Source organism: Podarcis vaucheri, assembly GCF_965113315.1.
Source record: "Podarcis vaucheri genome assembly, chromosome: 1".
Taxonomy (NCBI): Eukaryota; Metazoa; Chordata; class Lepidosauria; order Squamata; family Lacertidae; genus Podarcis; species Podarcis vaucheri.
In genome coordinates, this window is record NC_138759.1 from 62,980,493 (window position 1) to 63,003,967 (window position 23,475).

General features: G+C 42.2%; 1 long non-coding RNA gene across 1 annotated transcript in view; it reads right to left on the reverse strand.

The window, feature by feature from the left end:
- Positions 1 to 288: 288 nt before the first annotated feature.
- The window catches only part of LOC309527735, a 52,939-nt gene continuing 29,752 nt past the window's right edge, over positions 289 to 23,475 (reverse strand). The window contains exons 3-4 of the long non-coding RNA XR_014217317.1: positions 16,784 to 16,863; positions 289 to 2,088 (exon numbers count right to left, since the gene is read on the reverse strand). This is a non-coding gene — a long non-coding RNA (uncharacterized lncRNA). The remainder of the gene's footprint in view (positions 2,089 to 16,783; positions 16,864 to 23,475) is intronic.

Below are 23,475 nucleotides of genomic sequence, written 5' to 3' on the forward strand. Positions count from 1 at the left end.
TCTTGCCTTCGCTCCATATTGCTGCCATCGCTGCTGCTTCAAATTATTTCATAACTAACATATTCTTGTGTTACATGTTGTATAACAGCTACTGAACTGGCAGCAGTATTTGGTAAAATACAATGTCAAAGAAATAGTTAAGTTCTCAACTAGTATTACAAGGTTTTCTGCATTTAAGTAATAAAAATGTTGCATCTGAGCACAATAGATCATACACTGAAGCACTTTAAATGTCTCATGGCAATAAATGTCATTATGCATTTCCCAGGAGAAAAAGCATGCACAATGTTGATAATGTAATAGCTTTTATTGAACCTTCCTATAAATCATCATGCACATGCTTTCAGGCCAAAGAGGTACCTTGGATACACTGGATAATGCAGATTGCGTTATTTTACTGAAATAATGCTAAGTTCAAAGGAGCATCAGGCTCAGACTATTTTCAGTGGACCCACTGCCATTTCTATGATTGAGCCTGCAGTGTTTGCTAAATTTCAATGCATTTGACTCACTCATGAGGTCAAGAACAAACCAGGAAATGCATTTTTGAATGTTCTGCATTGAGAATGGTACTAGAGAGCAAACATAATAAATTCTATCAAACCTTTCCTGTAAGGCATAATAGAGTATTTTTAGCTTTGCAGAAAACATGGCTGGCCATTTTTTTTTTACACATTGTTCTAAAGGATCTAGCTTTAAGTGTTTTTATCGCTTGTATTTTATCTTGTTGGGTTTTGTTGTAAAAAGCAACTAACAAATGTAATAAATAATTAGAATCCATAAATGTGAATTTGCAGGTGTTCTCCGACAAACCGAATCGCAACCCTACTGCAGGTTGTGCAAAAGTCATCACTTATGGTAAGGATAGCCCTTTCTAGAAGTTACCTGATGAACAAAACAAGGGATGCATTTCATTCCACTCCGAGTCTTTCTTGTGCTTGAGATTTTGTCATTTTATGTTGGGCAGATTGCACACATTATGTTCTCTTCTTCATTCTCCATGTGACCCATCTGGCCCCGCTTCTACGATTCATGCACCCATGAATCCTTGGAAAAATAGATATGTGAATTGTGCTCAGCTAATTCAGAGCCAGTACTGATGTCTATTGTTGTGGCAGTGATTTTCCTATATGATAATGAAAATCACTGGTCAGTTGTGGAAGGAAAGGTCTACTCTACCATTCAGATAATGGTTGTCCGCTTCGGATGATTCTTTTCCTTTAAAGAAGAGGGAAGCATGTAGCAGCCATACCATTACACTCAGGTCGTAAGAACACAGGAACAGCCTGTTGGATCAGACCAATGGCCATCTAGCCCAACATCCCCGAAGCCTCCAGGGTCCATTTGGGGACATAGCCATGACTGATGGCATGCAGAAGATAAAGCTTTGTGTGAACTGGCCCTAAGCTACTTTATGATCAGGTCTATAGGATAATGAGAATTGTCTATGGCCTTATATCCATGCAGTGCTCCTTGCCAGCCCAAAAGCCAAATGCTCAGTTTAGTTCTCAAGAAAACTTCTACTTATTTTGTGCCTGCTTCTGTCACTTAAACTGCAGGTTTTCTGTTGAGGTTTGCTTTTCTAGGTCTGATGGTTGCTCACAAATCAGCCAGGTGTTTAGGCAGCAAATATGCTCAAGTTCCATGCAGTAGCCTAATAAAGGTTAATTTAAATGCATGAGTAAGACAGGGAGTCAGATTTACCAATATCCAGCTCCCTCGTGCCTCAAGACATCTGCATTTTATAAATGTTTTCAAAAATGTTTATCTTTGGTGTCCACACAGGTGGGCCATGCTAAGTGTTGCCAGAGATCAGCAGGTGGGATTATCGCATAAAATCTTCACAGCGTGGTGGCAAATCTCTACTCTTCCATAGCATTCCATAGATTTATATATTGCAGAGCTTTACCAGAAGAAGTTGAATACAGCAGGGAACTTCTGTCTTGCGGTTGGTGCACGTTTTGCTCTCCATTCGTACATGGCAATTGTCCACACAGCAAATATGATGTGGCGGGCAGAAAGTTGGACGCTGAGGAAATCTCTGCTCAAGTCTTTGCTCAGCCATGAAGCACTCTGGTTATAGAATGCCTGGTGAAAAGTGAATCATAAATAAGAATAATAATTAATAATAATAATAATACATTAGCACCAGTGAGTTGCTATCAACCTCATCAATCTCCCATGATCATTATGAGGAGAAATAAGATAACGCCTTCATGCAAGCAGTCCTCACCCTGGCAAACCCCTAAAGCCGATTTTGAGGGCATGTAGGGGGTTGCATGTAGGGGAGATGGCAAGAATAAATATTGACATCCTGGGCATCAGTGAGCTAAAATGGACGGGAATGGGCGAATTCAGTTCGGATGACTATCATATCTACTACTGTGGGCAAGAAACCCGTAAAAGAAATGGAGTGGCCCTCATAGTCAACAAAAGAGTGGCGAAAGCTGTACTGGGATGCAGTCTCAAAAATGATAGAATGATCTCAATATGAATCCAAGGCAGACCTTTTAACATCACAGTAATCCAAGTCTATGCACCAACTACTGGTGCTGAAGAAACTGAAATTGACCAATTCTATGAAGACTTACAAGACCTTATAGAAGTGACACCAAAGAAGGATGTTCTGCTCATTATAGGGGATTGGAATGCTAAAGTAGGGAATCAAGAGATAAAAGGAACAACTGGCAAGTTTGGCCTTGGAGATCAAAACGAAGCAGGGCAAAGGCTAATAGAGTTCTGCCAAGAGAACAAGCTGGTCATCACAAACACGCTTTTCCAACAACACAAGAGACGACTCTACACATGGACATCACCAGATGGGCAACATCGAAATCAGATTGATTATATTCTCTGCAGCCAAAGATGGAGAAGCTCTATACAGTCAGCAAAAACAAGACCTGGAGCTGACTGTGGCTCAGATCATCAGCTTCTTATAGCAAAATTCCAGCTTAAACTGAAGAAAGTAGGAAAAACCACTGGGCCGGTAAGATACAATCTAAACCAAATCCCTTATGAATACACAGTGGAAGTGAGGAACAGGTTTAAGGATTTAGATTTGCTGGACAGAGTGCCTGAAGAACTATGGGTGGAGGCTCGCAACATTATACAGGAGGCAGCAACTAAAACCATCCCAATGAAAAAGAAATGCAAGAAAGCAAAGTGGCTGTCCAACGAGGCCTTACAAATAGCGGGGGAGAGAAGGCAAGCAAAATGCGAGGGAGATAATGAAAGATACAAGAAATTGAATGCAGATTTCCAAAGAATAGCAAGGAGAGACAAGAAGGCCTTCTTAAACGAGCAATGCAAAGAAATAGAGGAAAGCAACAGAATGGGAAGAACCAGAGAGCTGTTCAAGAAAATCAGAAATATGAAAGGAACATTTCGTACAAAGATTACCATAATAAAGGACAAAAGTGGTAAAGACCTAACTGAAGCAGAAGACATCAAGAAGAGGTGGCAAGAATACACAGAGGAATTATACCAGAAAGATATGGATGTCTCATACACCCCAGGTAGTGCGGTTGCTGACCTTGAGCCAGACATCCTGGAGAGTGAAGTCAAATGGGCCTTAGAAAGCACTGCAAATAACAAGGCCAGTAGAAGTGATGGTATTCCAGCTGAACTGTTTAAAATTTTAAAAGATGATGCTGTTAAGGTGCTACACTCAATATGCCAGCAAGTTTGGAAAACTCAGCAGTGGCCAGAGGATTGGAGAAGATCAGTCTACATCCCAATCCCAAAGAAAGGCAGTGCCAAAGAATGCTCCAACTATCGCACAATTGCATTCATTTCACACGCTAGCAAGGTTATGCTTAAAATTCTACAAGGAAGGCTCAAGCAGTATGTGGACCGAGAACTCCCAGAAGTGCAAGCTGGATTTAGAAGAGGCAGAGGAACCAGAGACCAAATTGCAAACATGCGCTGGATAATGGAGAAAGCTAGAGAGTTCCAGAAAGACATCTACTTCTGCTTCATTGACTATGCAAAAGCCTTTGACTGTGTTGACCACAGCAAACTATGGCAAGTTCTCAAAGAAATGGGAGTGCCTGATCACCTCATCTGTCTCCTGAGAAATCTCTATGTGGGACAAGAAGCTACAGTTAGAACTGGATATGGAACAACTGATTGGTTCCAAATTGGGAAAGGAGTACGGCAAGGCTGTATATTGTCTCCCTGCTTATTTAACTTATATGCAGAATTCATCATGCGAAAGGCTGGGCTGGATGAATCCCAAGCAGGAATTAAGATTGCCGGAAGAAATATCAACAACCTCAGATATGCAGATGACACAACCTTGATGGCAGAAAGTGAAGAGGAATTAAAGAACCTTTTAATAAGGGTGAAAGAGGAGAGCGCAAAATATGGTCTGAAGCTCAACATCAAAAAAACGAAGATCATGGCCACTGGTCCCATCACCTCCTGGCAAATAGAAGGGGAAGAAATGGAGGCAGTGAGAGATTTTACTTTCTTGGGCTCCATGATCAGTGCAGATGGTGACAGCAGTCACGAAATTAAAAGACGCCTGCTCCTTGGGAGAAAGGCGATGGCAAACCTAGACAACATCTTAAAAAGCAGAGACATCACCTTGCCAACAAAGGTCCGTATAGTAAAAGCCATGGTTTTCCCAGTAGTGATGTATGGAAGTGAGAGCTGGACCATAAAGAAGGCTGATCGCCGAAGAATTGATGCTTTTGAATTATGGTGCTGGAGGAGACTCTTGAGAGTCCCATGGACTGCAAGAAGATCAAACCTCTCCATTCTGAAGGAAATCAGCCCTGAGCGCTCACTGGAAGGACAGATCGTGAAGCTGAGGCTGCAATACTTTGGCCACCTCATGAGAAGAGAAGACTCCCTGGAAAAGACCCTGATGTTGGGAAAGATGGAGGGCACAAGGAGAAGGGGACGACAGAGAATGAGATGGTTGGATGGTGTTCTTGAAGCTACCAGCATGAGTCTGATCAAACTGCAGGAGGCAGTGGGGGACAGAAGTGCCTGGCGTGCTCTGGTCCATGGGGTCACGAAGAGTCGGACACGACTAAATGACTAAACAACAACAACAAGGGGGTTGCAGGGAGAGATGTGTCTATTCTGCAAACAGTGCATGTTCTGGTGGGGGCTGACACAATTGGATTTCACCCTGCTATCTTATCAATGGAAGACTGTGCTTAAAAATAGGGACCTGTGGTTAATTTTCTTTTTTCTAAACTACAGTCATTCTTCCCACTCTCTGATATTTGATTGATTTGTAGGTCTCCCAAAGTGCAATGCTGGACTTTGTCTATGTGCAACCCCCCACAACAGAACAAAAACATTTTAATCTAACAGTGTTCTGCTTTAATGAGGGACTGGACTTTACACTAAGCACCCAACGCATATGGAACAGAATATGGAACAGATTTATTTTATACAAATCAGCAATATTTCACCGATTTCTTAACTACACTGCTATTTTCTGACCAGTCTGTCTGACCTATCTTTCTCCCACACAGAGGGTTTGCAATAATGCCCTATTTCTGAGTTTAGGCACACTGTATAGCGCAAGCGTTCACTAAAAAAGGGAAACTGTGCTGAAGACATGCCAAGAAAGTGTCCTTCTGAAACAGATTAATTCATCAAAAGAGGCACCACACTGGACTCCACAGCAAAATAAAGCGATGTGGCCTTCATTATTCAGACTTAGTTTTCAGTACCCAAGTTCTTTCTTGTTCTAGCTCCCACTGGCTTTGTCTCTATATGTAGGCTAATCTCTGCATTATGTGCCTTCAAAAGAGCTGGCAGGAATGTGAAGGATTTGAAGAAATATTATCCTTTATTTAGCACTCCTTTTGCTGCTGAAGGGTCCCTTGAGAATATATGACTCCTCTAGTTTGCCTTGCAGACCAGCTCCTTGAGTGAGACGGATTAACATACATTCATTTGCTCTTGCTTCTTTAACTTAATGTTTGTGACGACCCATTGTCCTCAAAAATGAAGATCTTAAATAATTTCATTCTCATAGTTGAGCACCATTTAGTGGTAAAGTGGGGTACAAATTGAGTGTATCCATCAATATAGCAAGTATGTCCTTATTAAAGTAACAAAATGTTTTACGTACCTCTCACCCTGCCTGCCATTACATCCAAAAATTCCACACTATGACCACATTCACACCATACATTTAAAGTTCTCTGGTGTCACTTCAAACAGTTGTGGCTTCCCTCAAATAATTATGAGAGCTATAACTTTTTGAGTTTGCTGAGAGTTTTTAGGAGACCCCATTCCCCCGAAAATGGTTTAGCAATCAATTCTTCTTCACAGGGAATTGTGAGACTAGACAAGTGTTTATTGTGGGAAATTTATAGTGTTTATAGTGTGGAAATTTAACAGAGAAAATAACTGGCAGACAAAAGGATGAATGCCAGTGAAGGAGCTCTTGAAGCTGGTCTTTCCAAGCATTGAAATATTTAGAAGTGGGGGGAAGAAGCTGAGTTCTGTCCATGAATTCTCCAAAAAAGTTTGGAAAGAACCAGCCTATTCCAAACTAAAATGGGCAGATTTCTCCCATCACTACTCAAGTGTCTTCTGTAAAGAGATGATGAGTGCTAATTAACAAAAGTCTTTGCCTTCAAACTTTATAGTCTAAAATAAAAATGATGGATAGGTTCAGAAGCAGAAGTGAGGTGCGGTCATGGAAATATTAAAAGGCTCATTCAAAAGGTCTAGTTCTCTGAGCCCTTCAGACTCTGCATGATAAATTATTATATCTCCACTAAATTTCTGAGACTACCATGTCAATGTAGTCTGGAACCTTTAAAGAAAGGGAAGCAGAAGCATGGAAACAAATTAAATGCCGCCAGATTTTTCATGTGTGCAACCTACTGTTTGACTTTGAACAAATGGAAACGTGTGTGACCTGATCAGTCATAAAAGAAGTGAAAATATTCACTTCAGTGGTAAAATCACTAAGCAGGCTTGTTGCACCCAGGGCATTGCCAGTTGCATCTGTTGGGAGTGCACAATACCTATTCATTCCTAATTCTATTTTTGGAAGGGTGGGGGGGGAGAGCATTGGCTCTGCTGCCTCCACCCTTGACATCCTCACATTGAGCACACTGATTTGAAGGGGGGTTGTAAACATGTTCAGCTGAATGCATGTAAAGTCCTTCCTATTATCAGGAACATTGCATGATCAGGGGCCCAGACTGCAGAGATTCAGCAAAATGAATTTACAGTCTCACTTCAGACCTACCCAGTATGGGAAAATTGATAATGGAGGGAAGTAGGGGACCCATCTAAATAGAGCTTCAGTTTTGGCAACTGGTAATTTCTTATTTTCTCCATTTTAGAATTGCCCTTTATGCAGCAGTTTTCTATCGATGGAGAAATTAATACACACAAACCATAATTTACACCCGATGAGCAATATAACGTTGGTATCAGATAGCACCTATCTAGGTTTTAGTCTACATTCTAATCAGATTTTTTATCCCCCATTGAAGCTTTGTGCAAATGCCTTTTCAAATACTGACAGTGATTATCTGAAGAAGCATTAAGTTATTTTGCCTGTGAGCCTTCTGTACAAACAAATCCTACATTCCGCAGAGTCTTCATGCATTTGTTTCTTCTCCCACTCCACCAACACTAACACTTACCAGCTATGTGGGCCTATGTGACACATAAAGAAAACAGAGGTGTCAAGAATCGGGGAGGGAGGTGTGGGGGGACCACCTAAAGATGGGTAGCTATGAAAGAGATAAAATTATTTCACAAGGTGGGGGGAGGGAGTGTTACCAAGACTTCCATGCTTATATACAGTAAGGAGAAGAGATTGTTACCATGGCACCAAGAGAATTTCTGGCTTGTGGACACAAACACATATGTGAACATTTCCTGAGACACTAACCACAGCAAAACATACATGCAAAATGGTCAAAACTTTTCACCATTAAGCTTTTACCTGTTTTTTTGTTTTGTTTTGTTTCAAGGACCCTTTTAAAATTCGTGATGTGGTTGCTACTGCCTTGTACTGCTTTCTACTGTTAAATTATGGAAGGAAAGTCTGCTTTAGACTGATTTATTCAAACAATCCCTTGTGAGCACAGAGACAGCCATATGCTAATGAAGTTTCAGTGTGTTCATACTTTCTCATTCACTTCCATGGAACTGAGCAGGGGGAACAATCACTACCTTATGCATTGTAGATTTTTGAGGGGATGTGCTTGAGGGCACAATGGAACTCATGGGCACCATGTTGGCAACCCCTTCATTAGAGGCACCACCTGGAGACTGTCCTGTTCCTATTCATTGTGATGCCTGGATAACTTTATTGAATATTTCATGTTGCATTTTACTGTATTCTTTGTATACGGCTCTGAGAACATTGGTGGAAAGTGGTCTAAAAATGGAATTACTAATAAGAAAACAATCATATAAGAAAACAAAAAGGGCTGAAAAACCAAGTCAGAGAAGCAAAACCTAAGAGTTCCTTAGAGGTCATTCTGAGACCCATTTTCTTCTGTGTTTGTTAGCAGCTGTACTTGGGTGGTAAAAACGTGTCTGCTGATTAAATTTGCTGATGACTACAGATTGGGAGGCTTTGTCAGAAGAGATAAGCATCAAAAAATTACAGGATGAACCTCATGAGTTACAGAAATGGGATTCCGTTCAATAGTTGTGACTATAAGGTCATACACTTGGGAATCAATAATGAGCACTTCAGTAGCTGCTTGGACTTATCCGTAGAGAATCACAGAAAAAGAAAGGGAACTGTCGATCCCGGTTGATCGCAAGATGCCTATAAGCCACAAATAAAATATGGCCACATAAAGGAAAGTGCAAATCTAAGACATTTTTGTTGGCATGGCATTTCTGATAGGAGTACAGAAAAATACTCCTGTTCGTACAATGCAATTATATGGTTTCCTTTTCTGTATTTCCACATGCGAAAAGTGAGGGGGAAGGGAGCTATTTGTAACTCTAGGGGCTCTAGGGGCCGTGAAATGTGGAGTCTTGATATAGTTGGCTCCCCTCCCCTCTAACCTTTCCCAATGGGAAAGGTGAGAGCCACCACTCTGAGTGGCAGCTGGAAGGGAACATTAGCATAACATTGCAAGCCCTGAAGGGAACAACTGTCGGAAGCAGTATGACTCTGAATACCAGTTGCTGGGAATTGCAGGATGGGACTGGGCCGTTGCACTCAGGTCCTGTTTATGGGCTTCTGGTTGGCCACTCTAGAACAGGATGCTGGACTAGATAGGCCTTTGGCCTGATTCAGCATGGCTCTTATTATCTTTTTTTTAAAAGATATTTATTAAATTTTAAACATTACAGAGAAAAAAAGAAAAGAGAAATACAAGCAACAAACAATTATAAAACCTCAGAAACAAAAATAAATACAGTAATACAAAACATCAACAATACAAAAAAGGCAAAAAAGAAAAAGCAAAAACATTTAAAACCCCCAAAAAAGAACAAACAAAAATAAAAAGAACCCCGTATTTTCATATCCTTATCTTTCATTTGCTTATTTCCTCGACTTCCTCACACCTCCTTTTTTGAATTCTAGTTCAATTAATTATTCCAGCAAGTTCTTTCCCTCTTTCTCAAATTTAGTTCCATAATTTATCTTAACACAATTTAGCCTTAAATTTACCCCTTTACCCAATGTTGATCTAGTCATACTTAATTCTTTATAGTATTTCTACTAAAGTCATGTAGCTTCTTTCCAGCATCCTTCTAGCATTCATTAATTGTAGAATATTTCTGTAAATATGCTTTAAAATTTTTTCCAATCTTCTTCCACCGACTCTTCTCCTTGGTCTCGGATTCTGCCAGTTATTTCCGCCAATTCCATGTAATCCATCAGCTTCATCTGCCATTCTTCCCTGGTAGGCAGGTCTTGTGTCTTCCAACAGCATGGCTCTTATTATCATTGTGGTGCTTCACCCACCTTCCCCTTCAGTTACAACTTGAAGCGGCACTCCCAGAAGATGGTGTCCCATTTGAACAGTTGCTGAGGAGGCCCACAGGCTGATCTAAAAGGCCTGGTGCGCTGAATCCAGCCTGCAAGCTGTCAGGCCCCCATCCGTGAATTAGAGGATATGTTAAAGATGCAGCCAGTCAGCTTGAGGCAGCAGCAGCAGCAGGGTGAGGTGTAGCAGTGGTTTGACTCAGAACAAAGCAACTTCATGTTGATAATGTCAGGTTGTGGAATTGGAAATGGAGGAAAGAGAACCCTGAGCATAGTCAGAGCCTGGGATAATGCAGAGAGAAATTTCAAGAAAGTAAAAGAGAGGGGGCAAAAGGGCAAGAGGAAAACAATTCTTGGTAGTATATGAAGCTTCACACTACGTACTGTCAATTTTCTCCTTGAAAAAAATAGTGCTGGAGATGAAGACTTGAAATCACAAGTAAAAGATGAGGGAAACGACAGTAAGAGTTTTATGTCTTATCTCTTGCTATTCTCTTCTTTTTTTATTTTTTTTTATAAAATTTTTATTAGTTTTACAAAAGTTTTTATAACAAACAAACATAAAAGAAAAACAGACAAACAAACAAATATAATTTCAAAATGTCCTTTCATAGACTTCTTTCCTCGGACTTCCCCATACCTCCCCTTTCTGCATCCTCATGTCCAAATTTTATAGCAACTTATAAATGTTCTTTCCCATCCTAATTCATCATAGTCCTTTCTTAATCTGATCTTATATTACTGCAACCCTTTCTCTCTGTAAAATCTCGACATTCTAAGCTTCATCAAGTTTATAATAGTTCTTAAGATAAATCTTAAATTTCTTCCAATCTTCTTCCGCAGTCTCCTTTCCCTGGTCACGAATTCTGCTTGTCATTTCCGCCAATGTCATATAGTCAATCACTTTCATCTGCCATTCTTCCAAGGTGGGTAAATCTTGTGTCTTCCAATACTTTGCGATCAGTATTCTTGCTGCTGTTGTTGCATACATGAAAAAGGTTCTATCCTTTTTTGGCACCAATTGGCCTACAATGCCCAAGAGAAAGGCCTCTGGTTTCTTAAGGAAGGTATATTTAAATACCTTTTTCATTTCATTATATATCATCTCCCAGAAAGCCTTAATCTTCGGGCATGTCCACCAAAGATGATAAAAAGTACCTTCAGTTTCCTTACATTTCCAACATTTGCTATCAGGCAAATGGTAAATTTTTGCTAGCTTAACTGGGGTCATGTACCACCTATAGACCATTTTCATAACATTTTCCTTTAAAGCACTACATGCCGTAAATTTAATACCAGTGTTCCACAACCTTTCCCAGTCAGCAGACATAATATTATGACCAATATCCTGTGCCCACTTAATCATAACTGATTTAACTGTTTCGTCTTGTGTATTCCATTTCAACAGCAAGTTATACATTCTTGACAAATTCTTAGTATTGGGTTCTAACAATTCTGTCTCAAGTTTTGATTTTTCCACCTGGAAGCCAATTTTCCTGTCTTGTTTGAAAACCTCCATTATTTGATAATAGTGGAGCCAATCTTGTACTTTGGGTTTTAGTTTTTCATGGCTCTTTAATTTCAGTTTCTCTCCATCCTGTTCTAAGATCTCACAATACTTTGGCCATCCGTCCTCCATATTAACTTTCTTGTGGGCCTTAGCCTCTAAGGGTGACAACCATCTAGGGGTTTTGTTTTCCAACAGATCTTTATATCTCATCCAAACATTAAACAACGCTTTCCTTACAATATGATTTTTAAAGGCACTATGCACTTTGATTTTGTCATACCATAGATATGCATGCCAGCCAAATGCATTATTGAAACCTTCTAAGTCCAAGATATCTGTATTCTCGAGGAGCATCCACTCTTTCAGCCAGCAGAATGCTGCTGCTTCATAGTACAATTTTAAGTCCGGCAGGGCAAATCCCCCTCTTTCTTTTGCATCTGTTAATATTTTATATTTTATTCTGGGCTTTTTGCCCTGCCAGACAAATTTCGCAATGTCTTTCTGCCACCTCTTGAAACAGTCCATCTTGTCAATAATCTGCAAAGTTTGAAATAAAAATAACATTCTAGGCAATACATTCATCTTAATCACTGCAATTCGGCCTAACATTGACAATCTCAAATTTGACCATATTTCTAGATCTTTTTTAATTTCTGACCAGCATTTTTCATAATTGTCCTTATACAGATTCAAGTTTTTAGATGTTAAATTAACCCCTAGATATTTCACCTTCTTAACCACCGTCAGACCTGTCTCTTCTTGAAACTTATTCTTTTCCATATCTGTTAGGTTTTTCCCTAAGACTTTAGTTTTTTGTTTATTCAATTTAAATCCGGCTACCTGCCCAAATTGTTGGATTATTTCCAACACTCTTTTTGTACTAGTGTTTGGCTCCTGCAAAGTCAATACAAGGTCATCTGCGAACGCTCTTAACTTATAGTGTTTAGTTCCGACCTGTACACCTTTAACTTGCTGGTCATCTCTAATCATGTTCAGCAACACCTCCAGGACCGAAGTAAAAAGCAATGGGGAAATTGGGCACCCCTGTCGTGTTCCTTTTTCTATCTTAAGTTCCTCAGTTATTACATTGTTTACAATCAGCTTAGCTTTTTGTTCGGAATGTATTGCACCCATACCATTCTCAAATCCTTGTCCTACCCCCATCCCATGAAGATTCTTTTTCATAAAACTCCACGAAATATTGTCAAAGGCTTTCTCCGCATCCACAAATATCAAAACTGCTTTAGTATTTATATTCACCTCTAACTTTTCCAAAATGTCTATTATGTTCCTAACATTGTCTGAGAGGTGTCTTTTTGGGAGAAAGCCTGCTTGGTCTCTGTGAATCTTCTCCATCAGTACTCTTTTAAATCTTTTTGCTAAAATGTCTGCAAAAATTTTGTAATCCACATTCAATAACGAAATTGGGCGGTAGTTCTTCAGTTGAGTCTTTTCAGTCTCTGTCTTTGGTATGAGTGAGATATATGCTTCTTTCCACGATTCGGGTGCCTTTTTTCCCTCTAAGATCTCGTTACAAACTTCCTTTAACGGTTGTATTAGCCATTCCTTTAAAGATTTGTAATATCTGGAAGTCAGTCCGTCTGGCCCTGGAGATTTGCCCAGTTGCATATCCTGAATGGCACCCTCTATCTCTTGTTCTGTTATTCTCTGGTTTAGCTCCACCTTGCTATGATGAGAGATTTTTTGTAATCCATATTTATTAAGGAATTTATCTATGTCCTCTTCATTTTGTAATCCTTGGGAATAGAGTTTTTTAAAATAACTCACAAAGCAATTTCTTATCTCGTTGGGTTTAGATATATTTTTTCCATCCACTTCTAGACTTGTGACTGTATTTAATTTCTGTCTTTTCTTAAGTTGCCATGCCAGAAGTTTACCACATTTGTCTGCCGACTCAAATGTCTTTTGTTTCATTTGCTTTATTTTCCATTCTATCTCTTGGTTCATCAATTCCATATATTGTGTTTGATACAACTTAATCTCCCTCAAAATCTCCTGGGACTTTGGTTTTGATCTTAATTTTTTCTCTCCTTCTTTTATCTTTTCCAAAATTTTTTCCTTTTTCTCATTCTGTTTTCTCTTCTTTATTGAGTTTTGTTGAATCAAAAATCCTCGCATCACAGCTTTACTTGCGTCCCAGATCACTCTTTTTTCCACATCGCCCTTTAGATTGATTTCAAAATAGTCCTTTAGAGTTTTTTGGGCCTTCATGTGGATCTCTCTATCTCGAAATAGGGTGTCATTCATTCTCCATCTAAACTGACCAGTTGTTGTAGATTTCATTTCCATCTTCACGGCGTTATGGTCGGAACAGGTTTTTGGGCAGATTTCTACCTTCTTAATCTTCGGAGCCATTCCACTAGTAACCCAGATTTGGTCGATTCTGGTCCAGGTCATCTTTGCATGGGAGAAAAAGGTTCCCTCTCTTTCAAGAGGGTTCCTTGTTCTCCAAATGTCTATTAAGTCCATATTTTCAGTCATTTCGAAGAAAGTCTTCGGGAGTCTCCCTTCTTTAGTAAGAGTCAGTCTTTGTGTCTTGTCCATGTTTGTAGAAACTACACCATTCATATCTCCCATAATTATCATATTGTATTCCAAATAATCCGTCAAAGTTTCATGAAGTTTTTTGAAAAATTCTGCTTTACCTTCATTTGGCGCATAGATCCCAATTATCAAAAAATTTTCTCCTTGTACCTGAATCTCCACCGCTAAATATCTTCCTTGTTCATCTTTAAACATCATTTTTGGAGCCCACTTCTCTTTTACATAAATCACAACTCCTCTTTTTTTAACTTTGTCCGACGAAATAAATTCTTGTCCCAATTTTTTATTCATAAGCAGTCTCCTGTGTGCTCTGGTTATATGGGTTTCCTGTAAGCAAATCAAGTCCAGTTGTTCTCTGTTCAAAATATGGAATATTTGTCGTCTCTTCAAAGGGCTGTTCATCCCATTACAATTCCAACTAAGGAATTGCAGGGCCATCTTGTTATTTTTCTGGTATTCCTCCAACAGCTCCCAGTTGTTGTTCCTCCTCTGTTGGTGGTGAAAGGTTCTGTCCAAACGAAAGGTTCAGGATGTCTATTACACTCCTTTGCTCAGCAATTGGGTCTACAGTTCCTTTCTGTAAGTCTTCCTGATTTCTTTGCAGGAACCTGTCTTTATCCTGTATCGTCTTTATTTTCACCTTCTTCCCTCTATAGTCAAAAGACAGTCCCTGTGGAAATTCCCACCTGAAGAGAATGGTGTTCTTCTTCAACAGGTAGACCAAATCCTTATAAGAAGCTCTCAAGTCCAAAATATGTTTAGGAATGTCTTTAAAGATCTGTATCGGTGAGTTCCCAATTTGTAAGGCCTTTTCAAAGTGCAGTCTTAGAATTTTGTCTCTTTCCTCCTTCGATCTCAAGGTAATCAGACAGTCTCTCGGCGCCTTTCTGTTCTGTCTTCTGCCCAGTCTAAATGCTGTTGTGATTTTAAATTCGTCTTCCTCTAGGTCTTCCCAGGAATCAGCAAACTCTTTCGTTAAAAAGTCCGTAAGATTGTCTCCTTCGTCCTCTGGAATTGATCGTAATTTCAAATTCCTTTCTTTTCTTTGTAGTTCCCACAATGCCAGAGTTGCGTCGTGGTCATAGACCTTCCTGGCAATCGGTTCTAATTTTTCCTGGGTCTCTCCAGCAATAGTTCTGGCTTCCTCCGCAATTTGTCGTGTGGCAGAATTTTCTTGCGTAAGCCTGTTTATAGATTCTGTATTCAGGTCAAGTCTTGTTGTTAAATCTGTCAATTTCTGTGAATTCTCTGTCAGTTTCTTGGTATTTTCTGCCGTCTGCTTTGTTAGATTCTCCAGAGACTGGTTTATCTTAAGAAGGGCTTGCGACACTGCATCCATGGAGACTGCTGTACCTTTTTCTTGTCCTGTTGTCACTGTAGGAGTTATGCCTGAGATCGAGCCTCTTTTCTTGTGTTGCTGTAGCTGTTGTTGATATTGCCTTGTCTTGGCTCTCGTGCTTATCTCGTCTGCTGGGCCACTCATATCCCAAGGTCGTTTCCCACGAGAGCCTTCTCCTAAAGGAAAATTCCACTGTCCCAAAGCGTAGCAACTTTTAATTTACCCTCTAGAGGGAGCAAATCAAAATGTCCGCAAACAAAGGCAAGGAGTATTTGAAAAGCAAATTTATCGGGAGGCTTCTATATGTATATTGCAACACTTTCCCATTAAATAAAGTCCCAGCCTTCCCTGCTATATTGTGTCCACAAAGTCCCAAAACTTTGTATCAAATAAGCAATGAGACTTCCACTTTGTTACTTTCACAAGAGTCTAAAGTCAGTTCAGTGTTCCTTTGTTCTAATAGCAGTTTGTGCCAGGTTGAAGGCTGCAGAGAGTTCCCTTTCCTTTAAGTTGGTCATGCAGCTTAAAAAGTCACTTATTCCTCCCCTCTGCCCTGCAAGCTAGAGGGGATAGTCAAAGTCCAAATGTCGGATTCAAGCAGTTAAAAACAATATCCCATACGGATGCAGCTCAGTAACTTTCGTTGCTTTAATTGTCATGCAGTCGGGGGAAGGCAGACTTCCTTAATTTTCGCCTTTCCCGTTTTCAGCCTAATTTCAGGTAGTTTTGGCACGAATAGAGGTTCAATCTTACTCACGGGTCTTTTTTGTCCAGATTGTTCAGGAAGGGAATCGGCGCTCTCCACTAATGGCGACGCGGCTTCACCCTGCGGGCTGGGTAGCGATTCTCAGCACCGCGCTCCCCGTTGTCGTTCCGGAGCCTTTAAAAAGGCTCTTTCTGCGGTAAAGGGGGGCGCTTCAGGTGCCCACCGAATCTCCTTGTTCACAGGCTCCGTTCCTGTGATTTTAGGGGTCCCCCGCTTGCCGTAGCGGGTCAGACCCGAACTCGCAGAGCCGTCCTCTCTCCGGAGCTCGGAGAGGGAGCAGCCATTAGCGCTGGCGCCGAACCGGAAGTCTTGCTATTCTCTTCTAACTCAGTTTTGTAAGTACATTGATCAAAATCCAGAGGCTTACAATCCCTCTTTGGTAATAGAACCTCTCTGTGTGTGCGCAAAGAGGGAATTGCATTCACTAGAATCTCTGGCACATTCAGCCAGAACCACACTGTGAGAAAGTGTAATGAGCCAAGAAGACCTCAAAGCAGTTGCAGATTTTTAGCTTGATCAATACACACACACACACACACACTCAAACTTACATACAGATAGGGACATATTGTAAGACCATCCAGCCTTGGGGTTTTGAACATGATCTCCTTGGGATTCCTGAAACACATTACAGTTCAGAAAGATGCTTACATTTCCACCCGGAAGTGTTCTGACACAGTCCCCCTTCTGCATCTTCATTTATCCTCTATGTCCCCTTTATTTGAAGATTGCTGCAAGCAAAGCAAAATGAAAATGAGTTTGATAGTGTCTGCTGCTGCTTTCTTACATCCAGGCTGTATATTACATGCTGGCAAGATTAAAAAATGGACCAGTGTTCCTTTCTCATTACAATGATTCTAATGAAAATGATAAATGGGTTCAAATAAACTCAGTTCAAGTGACAAGTGATAAGATCGCCTGGAATGCTCTCTGGAACCGAATTTTGTGGATTCCATGATGCCATTATCTTCTTTGGACTGTAATGAAATTGGTGGTGGTTTTTAAAAGGCCTGTCCCATGTGACACACTCAAATTTCTCTGGGATGGCATGATAATCTTCATCCAATCTCAGACTCAGGCCATCGGTGTCACAGAGCTGCTGGAGAGCTGGAACCAGCACATCTCCACAAGAACCGCACATACTCAACAGGTTAAAATTATGACATGCAAATCAATATGAATAAGCAAATTGCACAAATAAGCAGACTGTGCAAATTAGCAAATGGTGCAAACCAGCAAACTGTGCAGATAATCAAACTTCAAAGTTACAGGAAAGTTCTATAATTACAAAATGATTTTTGCACTGCTCTGCTGCTCTATGGTAGGCTGATACGTCAATCCCTTTCAAAGATTCTTAATCATCAGCAGAGCTGGTGCACAACTGTGTTGTGTTCTCAAATATTAAAGCGGTCAGGACCCACAGATGTTTGCTATAAGCACCTACCTCCACAGCTACCTACAAGCAAAGTCCTTCATTTTATGCATTTTACAGCTTCAAGAATTAAGGGCCACGAGGCTGGGTGTATCAGGGCAATGTGAGAATATTGTCTTCATGTCTCTAATGCCCTCGATTCTTAATAGTTGCCTTCCACTGAAGTTGAATGCTACATTTCTGTACTTCAACCCACAAGCGTGGAAACCCCAGAAAATTTACAGTAGCAATGAACCCCTGGTGACTTCAAGGTCTTTGGCAGTTGAGATAATTTGTTTTGTGGGACCCACCTCTTCAGCTGAACATATACAGCTTCATTCCATTTGGAATGGATCTATTTGTTGTTACAACTGCATATTCTGCTGCTGTAACTAGCACTGGGATCTTTCGGTGAAGGGTGGGTAAGAAGTCTTATAAAAGTAAAGGGAATCAAGTCCTTCTCTACCAAAGTAATTGTGGGGAGCTGTGTCTAAGCAAAATTTCTTCTCTTCCCTTTCCCCCAAGCCACTTTGGAGGGGCCCATAGGCTCAGCTCCCACCCCAAAATGACACAACAGCTTAGGGACAATATCTTTAAAGCACATTCAAAGCACATTTGCCCCCCTCAAAGACTTCCGGGCACTGTAGATTTTGCCTCACAAAGTTACAATTCCCAGCTACCCTTAACAAACTGCAGTGCCCAGAATTCTTTGACGAGGAGAAAGTGCATCAAGTGTGATTTAAACGTAAAGTGTGTCTGCTGCCAGAAGCACATTCTTTCTACCTCCAATCAGGGCTAATGCCTCCTCACTGTCCTCTGCTGGGGATGATATTCCTGCAACTGCAAGAGTAGGCTATTCTGTCCATTTGGAATCACTGTATGTCTGCATGCACAAGATTCGTTTGACCTTTTGTACAAGTAAGACTTGCAATGGAGTGTTGCGTGGCAAGTTCCCTCCCCCAAAGAAATGAAGACACAGGACACGTCAGTAAGGTTAATGGGCGTAAATGGCCACAACTTTATTGATTACAGAATTGAAGGTATTGGCCTTAGGCATTGGTTCCTATGACTACCCGGCATGGTAACCGGGAAGGGTTGAACACAAACCGTGGGGGTGTCCTGCTGGAGTACGCCAGCTAGGACCCCCACGGGTGTCACCGCTCGTGGGCGTGCCGGCGGCCCTCACCTTACTAGGTCTCGGACAAGGCAAACGCCCCCGGAGTCCTCTACCGGACTACCCTTTTCTCGGGGGAAGGTGATGGCGTGTCCTTCCCCCCCATCCATTTGCATCACAATAGACCCCTGCCAATGCCTAACCGCCAAAACCGTGAAAGTTGTGATGATTTGCTACGAGGTAGGCGAAAAAACCAAAAGGCTGCAAAGTCGCCAACTTGGAAAAATTCCTACCAGGCCCCTTGCGGCGACCAACCGAAGTCCATAGCAAGGTCAAGACTGCCTAACCTAAGGGTGGGTGGGCTGGGAAAAGCTACTCTGCTGCCGAGGGGAAAGAGGGAGATCCCGGGGCGTGCCTGGCCTTAAATAGCCCAGGCCACGCCTCCCCAGCCCGCCTATTGGCGGGCAGGGGGAAGGCGGAGAGGCACGCCCCCGGGGATTCCCTGGCTCTCGCGGGGCTAAACTCCAGCCCCGCGCTTGTGGGAGGGGCCAGCCCCGCAACACCCTCTCCTCCCGAGGCTCGGAAATGGCTTTGCGTGGCAAGTTCCCTCCCCCAAAGAAATGAAGACACAGGACACGTCAGTAAGGTTAATGGGCGTAAATGGCCACAACTTTATTGATTACAGAATTGAAGGTATTGGCCTTAGGCATTGGTTCCTATGACTACCCGGCATGGTAACCGGGAAGGGTTGAACACAAACCGTGGGGGTGTCCTGCTGGAGTACGCCAGCTAGGACCCCCACGGGTGTCACCGCTCGTGGGCGTGCCGGCGGCCCTCACCTTACTAGGTCTCGGACAAGGCAAACGCCCCCGGAGTCCTCTACCGGACTACCCTTTTCTCGGGGGAAGGTGATGGCGTGTCCTTCCCCCCCATCCATTTGCATCACAATAGACCCCTGCCAATGCCTAACCGCCACTCGAGCAAAGCTCGCCGCCAATACCTTCAGGCCTGTAACCAACCCCTAATCCCTGCTATGATATCTCCCAACCATATATCGTTCCCTGCATCGGACAAATGCACGCCATCCCGCCTGTAGAGGGCCTCGTTGCTGAACTGTATGCTTGGGTGTCGGATGATGCACCCGCCCAAGGCCACCACTCTACGTTCCACTGCCCGCTCTAAAACTTTCCTTGCTTTATTCACACCCACTGGGCTCGCACAGTCCCTCCATGTCCTCCTCTCAAGCAACGAGGACCACAGTATATTGATGTTTGGGTACACTGTCACCAGCTCGGACAGGTCATCAAAAATGTTCCATCTGAGATCAACCGCCTTGCGGTATGCGAGGTCGTTCTCGCCCAACTGAATCACTAGTGCATCAGGAGGCCCTTCAGAGGCAGCCTTCGCCATCACTGCTGGCTTGAACTCACTCCAGCGCATCCCTCTCCGCGCTAGCCACGCCAGCTCCACCTTCGCAGGCAACTTCAGATTTTGCCCTAGCCCTGTACTCATGGCCCGAATCCTGGCCCAATGCACTATACTGTGGCCCACCAACCAGATGCGCACCTTTTTAGATCCTGGAAAGCAAGCAGACAGGGAAAAGGGGTTTAGCGGCATACCTCTTAGTCATACGCTATTTCTGACATATGTTTTATAAGCATTGGATCTCCATCTCCCCATTTCCTTAATCCTGTTGGTGGAGAGCCCCAGATGCACTGCGGTGGTGGCCGCCCCAATGCGGAAAGAATGTGCCGCAAACTCAGCCGCTGGTAGCCCACATGCCGTCAAAGCCATACGCATCACCCTGGTGAATTGCTGCCTGGCCAATCGCGACCCGTCTGCGTGGATCAGCAGGGGACCCGGGTTTTTTGGCCTGAGGTATAGAAAGCGTCTCGTGTCCCTTACCGGACAGGGGCCCTTGTCTTGGGCTGCTGGAAGGCGGAGAAGAGTCCCTTTTCCCTGTTGGTCTGTCTTTGAGCTCCGCACCCTAACTATTAGATCCGACTGTGACAGGGTCAGATCACTTAACAGGATGCCCCTCTGTGTATGGTTGACCCCCCCCCCTTTTTTTTTTTTTTAAGGTTAATGGAAAGCTACTCTGCTGCCGAGGGGAAAGAGGGAGATCCCGGGGCGTGCCTGGCCTTAAATAGCCCAGGCCACGCCTCCCCAGCCCGCCTATTGGCGGGCAGGGGGAAGGCGGAGAGGCACGCCCCCGGGGATTCCCTGGCTCTCGCGGGGCTAAACTCCAGCCCCGCGCTTGTGGGAGGGGCCAGCCCCGCAACACCCTCTCCTCCCGAGGCTCGGAAATGGCTTTGCTGCATGAAGTGCTCCTATTCAGCTAGTTAGCCATGTTTTCTTTCACGATACTACATTCCATGCCCTCTCACACCTCCATCCACTGTTTCCCATTCTTTCCCTCAACAGGCAGATACTCAGCACTTCCCTCCCTTTTGCTTATGCATTCCTCCCCCCACGTTTATTTTCATTTTAGGGGAGTACTTTTGAAAAACTGGGGGAAGGGCGTATCATCCAGATCTATTGATACCTTTCTCTTGTCCATGGATGGTGTTGCTTGAGCTACCTAAGAATTGGTACTCAGAGAACTCATTCACTATGAGTAAATAAAAAGGTAAATGGACCCCTGACCATTAGGTCCAGTCGTGACCGATTCAGGGGTTGCGGCGCTCATCTCGCTTTATTGGCCAAGGGAGCCGGCGTACAGCTTCTGGGTCATGTGGCCTGCATGACTAAGCTGCTTCTGGCAAACCAGAGCAGCACACGGAAATGCTGTTTACCTTCCTGCCGGAGTGCTACCTCTTTATCTACTTGCACTTGTGTGCTTTCAAACTGCTAGGTTGGCAAGAACAGGGACCGAGCAATGGGAACACACCCCGTCGCGGGGATCCGAACCGTCGACCTTCTGATCGGCAAGTCCTAGGCTCTGTGGTTTAACCCACAGCTCCACCCACGTCCCGATAAGTAAATATGCTAGGTTTATTTTCAAGCAGCATCATATCACATTTTCCCTCACTCCTTCAGGAGAAACTTTCATACCCTGTAGTTCATCTGGAAGGTTCATTCACCCATAGCAGGTGTGGGCAACCTTTGGCTCTCCAGATGTTGTTGAACTACAACTTCCATCAATGATCAAGGGCAACCAACATGAACAAGGCAAGGGAATGGAATGATTCCTCCGCGAAAAAAGGTTGCAGATTTTTTCGGACCAACTAGGCAATTAGAACTCTCTCATGAAGAGAGTCCTACTTATTTAACTTTTGTTTTGGGTCCAGCATAAAAAGTGCTTGGTAGGAGGCATTTATGTATATAAAAAAAGAACTTCTCAAAAGAAAAAAATCAAAGAGAATATTAATATGGTAACAAGGAGAAAGATATTTCAAAAGCTTTCTAAGGATTTTAAGGAGCATGTCAAGAATTTTACTCAGCTGGTTTTTCTAAGCTGCCCCAAAGGACAAGATAAAGAGCAATTAGTATATTCCTAACTCAATAGGCACTAAAGTCTCCTATGCACCTAGGCACCTCTTCCTAGTTCCTGTTGGTTCACCAGCCATGGCTGTTCCTGGACAGAGATGTCACTGTCACTGTAATCCCTGTTCTGGTAACCTCTCAGCTGAGTGGTTGTAATGTGCTCTCTGTGGAGCCATCCTTGGGCCAGTCACTGCCTCTCAGCCTAACCTACTTCATAGGGTTGTTGTGGGAATTATATGTGGAAGTGGAGAACCATATATGACACCTTGAGTTCCTTGGAGAAACATGTGATATATACATGCAATCCATCAAAGTACACTGTGCAGGAACATGGGATAAAGCCGTTTCTATGGTGGCAGAATACCCTCCCCTCTGAGATCCAACTTGCACACATATTTGATTGTGGACTCATGGATGTAACTGGGACCAGTTGCAAACTTAATTAATTAATTATCTACCAACTTTGTTGTTAGAAATGTGTGGTTTTAATAGTGGTTGTAATTTTTCTCTCTCAATTAAATGATGTGTGATTTTATTTTATTTTTGTTGTGTTTTATATTGTAGTTCATCCTGATACTCATTTCATGAAAGAAAGGCTAGCCGCTGAAATAGTAAATAAATAAATTTTCACAGCCTTGCGGGTAAACACTAACTTTGAAAGAATTTCTTTTTTTATAAATAAGTTTTATTCAATTTCCAATAAAAATATTTCAATTATTAACAAATCAAATCAAATCATATCAAATCATATACACTATCACCAATTATATATTCAAAATTGAATTAAATTAATTTCCAGGGACTCCCCATGTTCTGGTTTCTAGAGGAAATGCCTTTTATTTATGTTCTGCTCTCTTGCTTGTTGGTTCCAATTTCAAAATTCTGATTGTCCATCTTCATCTTATCAATCTGTCAGTCTCTGGTATGTGACTCAAAATCTTGTTTTAACAGGTCTTTATATCTAATTAGCACACAGGGGGCTTATATTCCATATTTTCCTTTATTAGCTTATTTTGAAAAACAGTTCTCTCTCGGTGATCTCGCTTTGAAAGAATTTCTGATCAACACTTTTTAATAGTGGACTTTTGACCTAGGAATAATACTGATTTCCTTCCCTTTGAAATTCTCTGCCCCTACTTTGCTTCTATAAGTTCTCTTTTTTTGCCAGTATTTCCAAATAATAATGATCTCTTAAGTTCTACAAATAAGACTCTTGAACTTACATTATATTTGAGCTTTCCTCCTTTGATCCCACTGTTCTTGGGATAGTTTCATTATTAACCTCATTTACTCCTCCCCCCCTTCCATCATCTCATCTTCAGTCACTGTTAT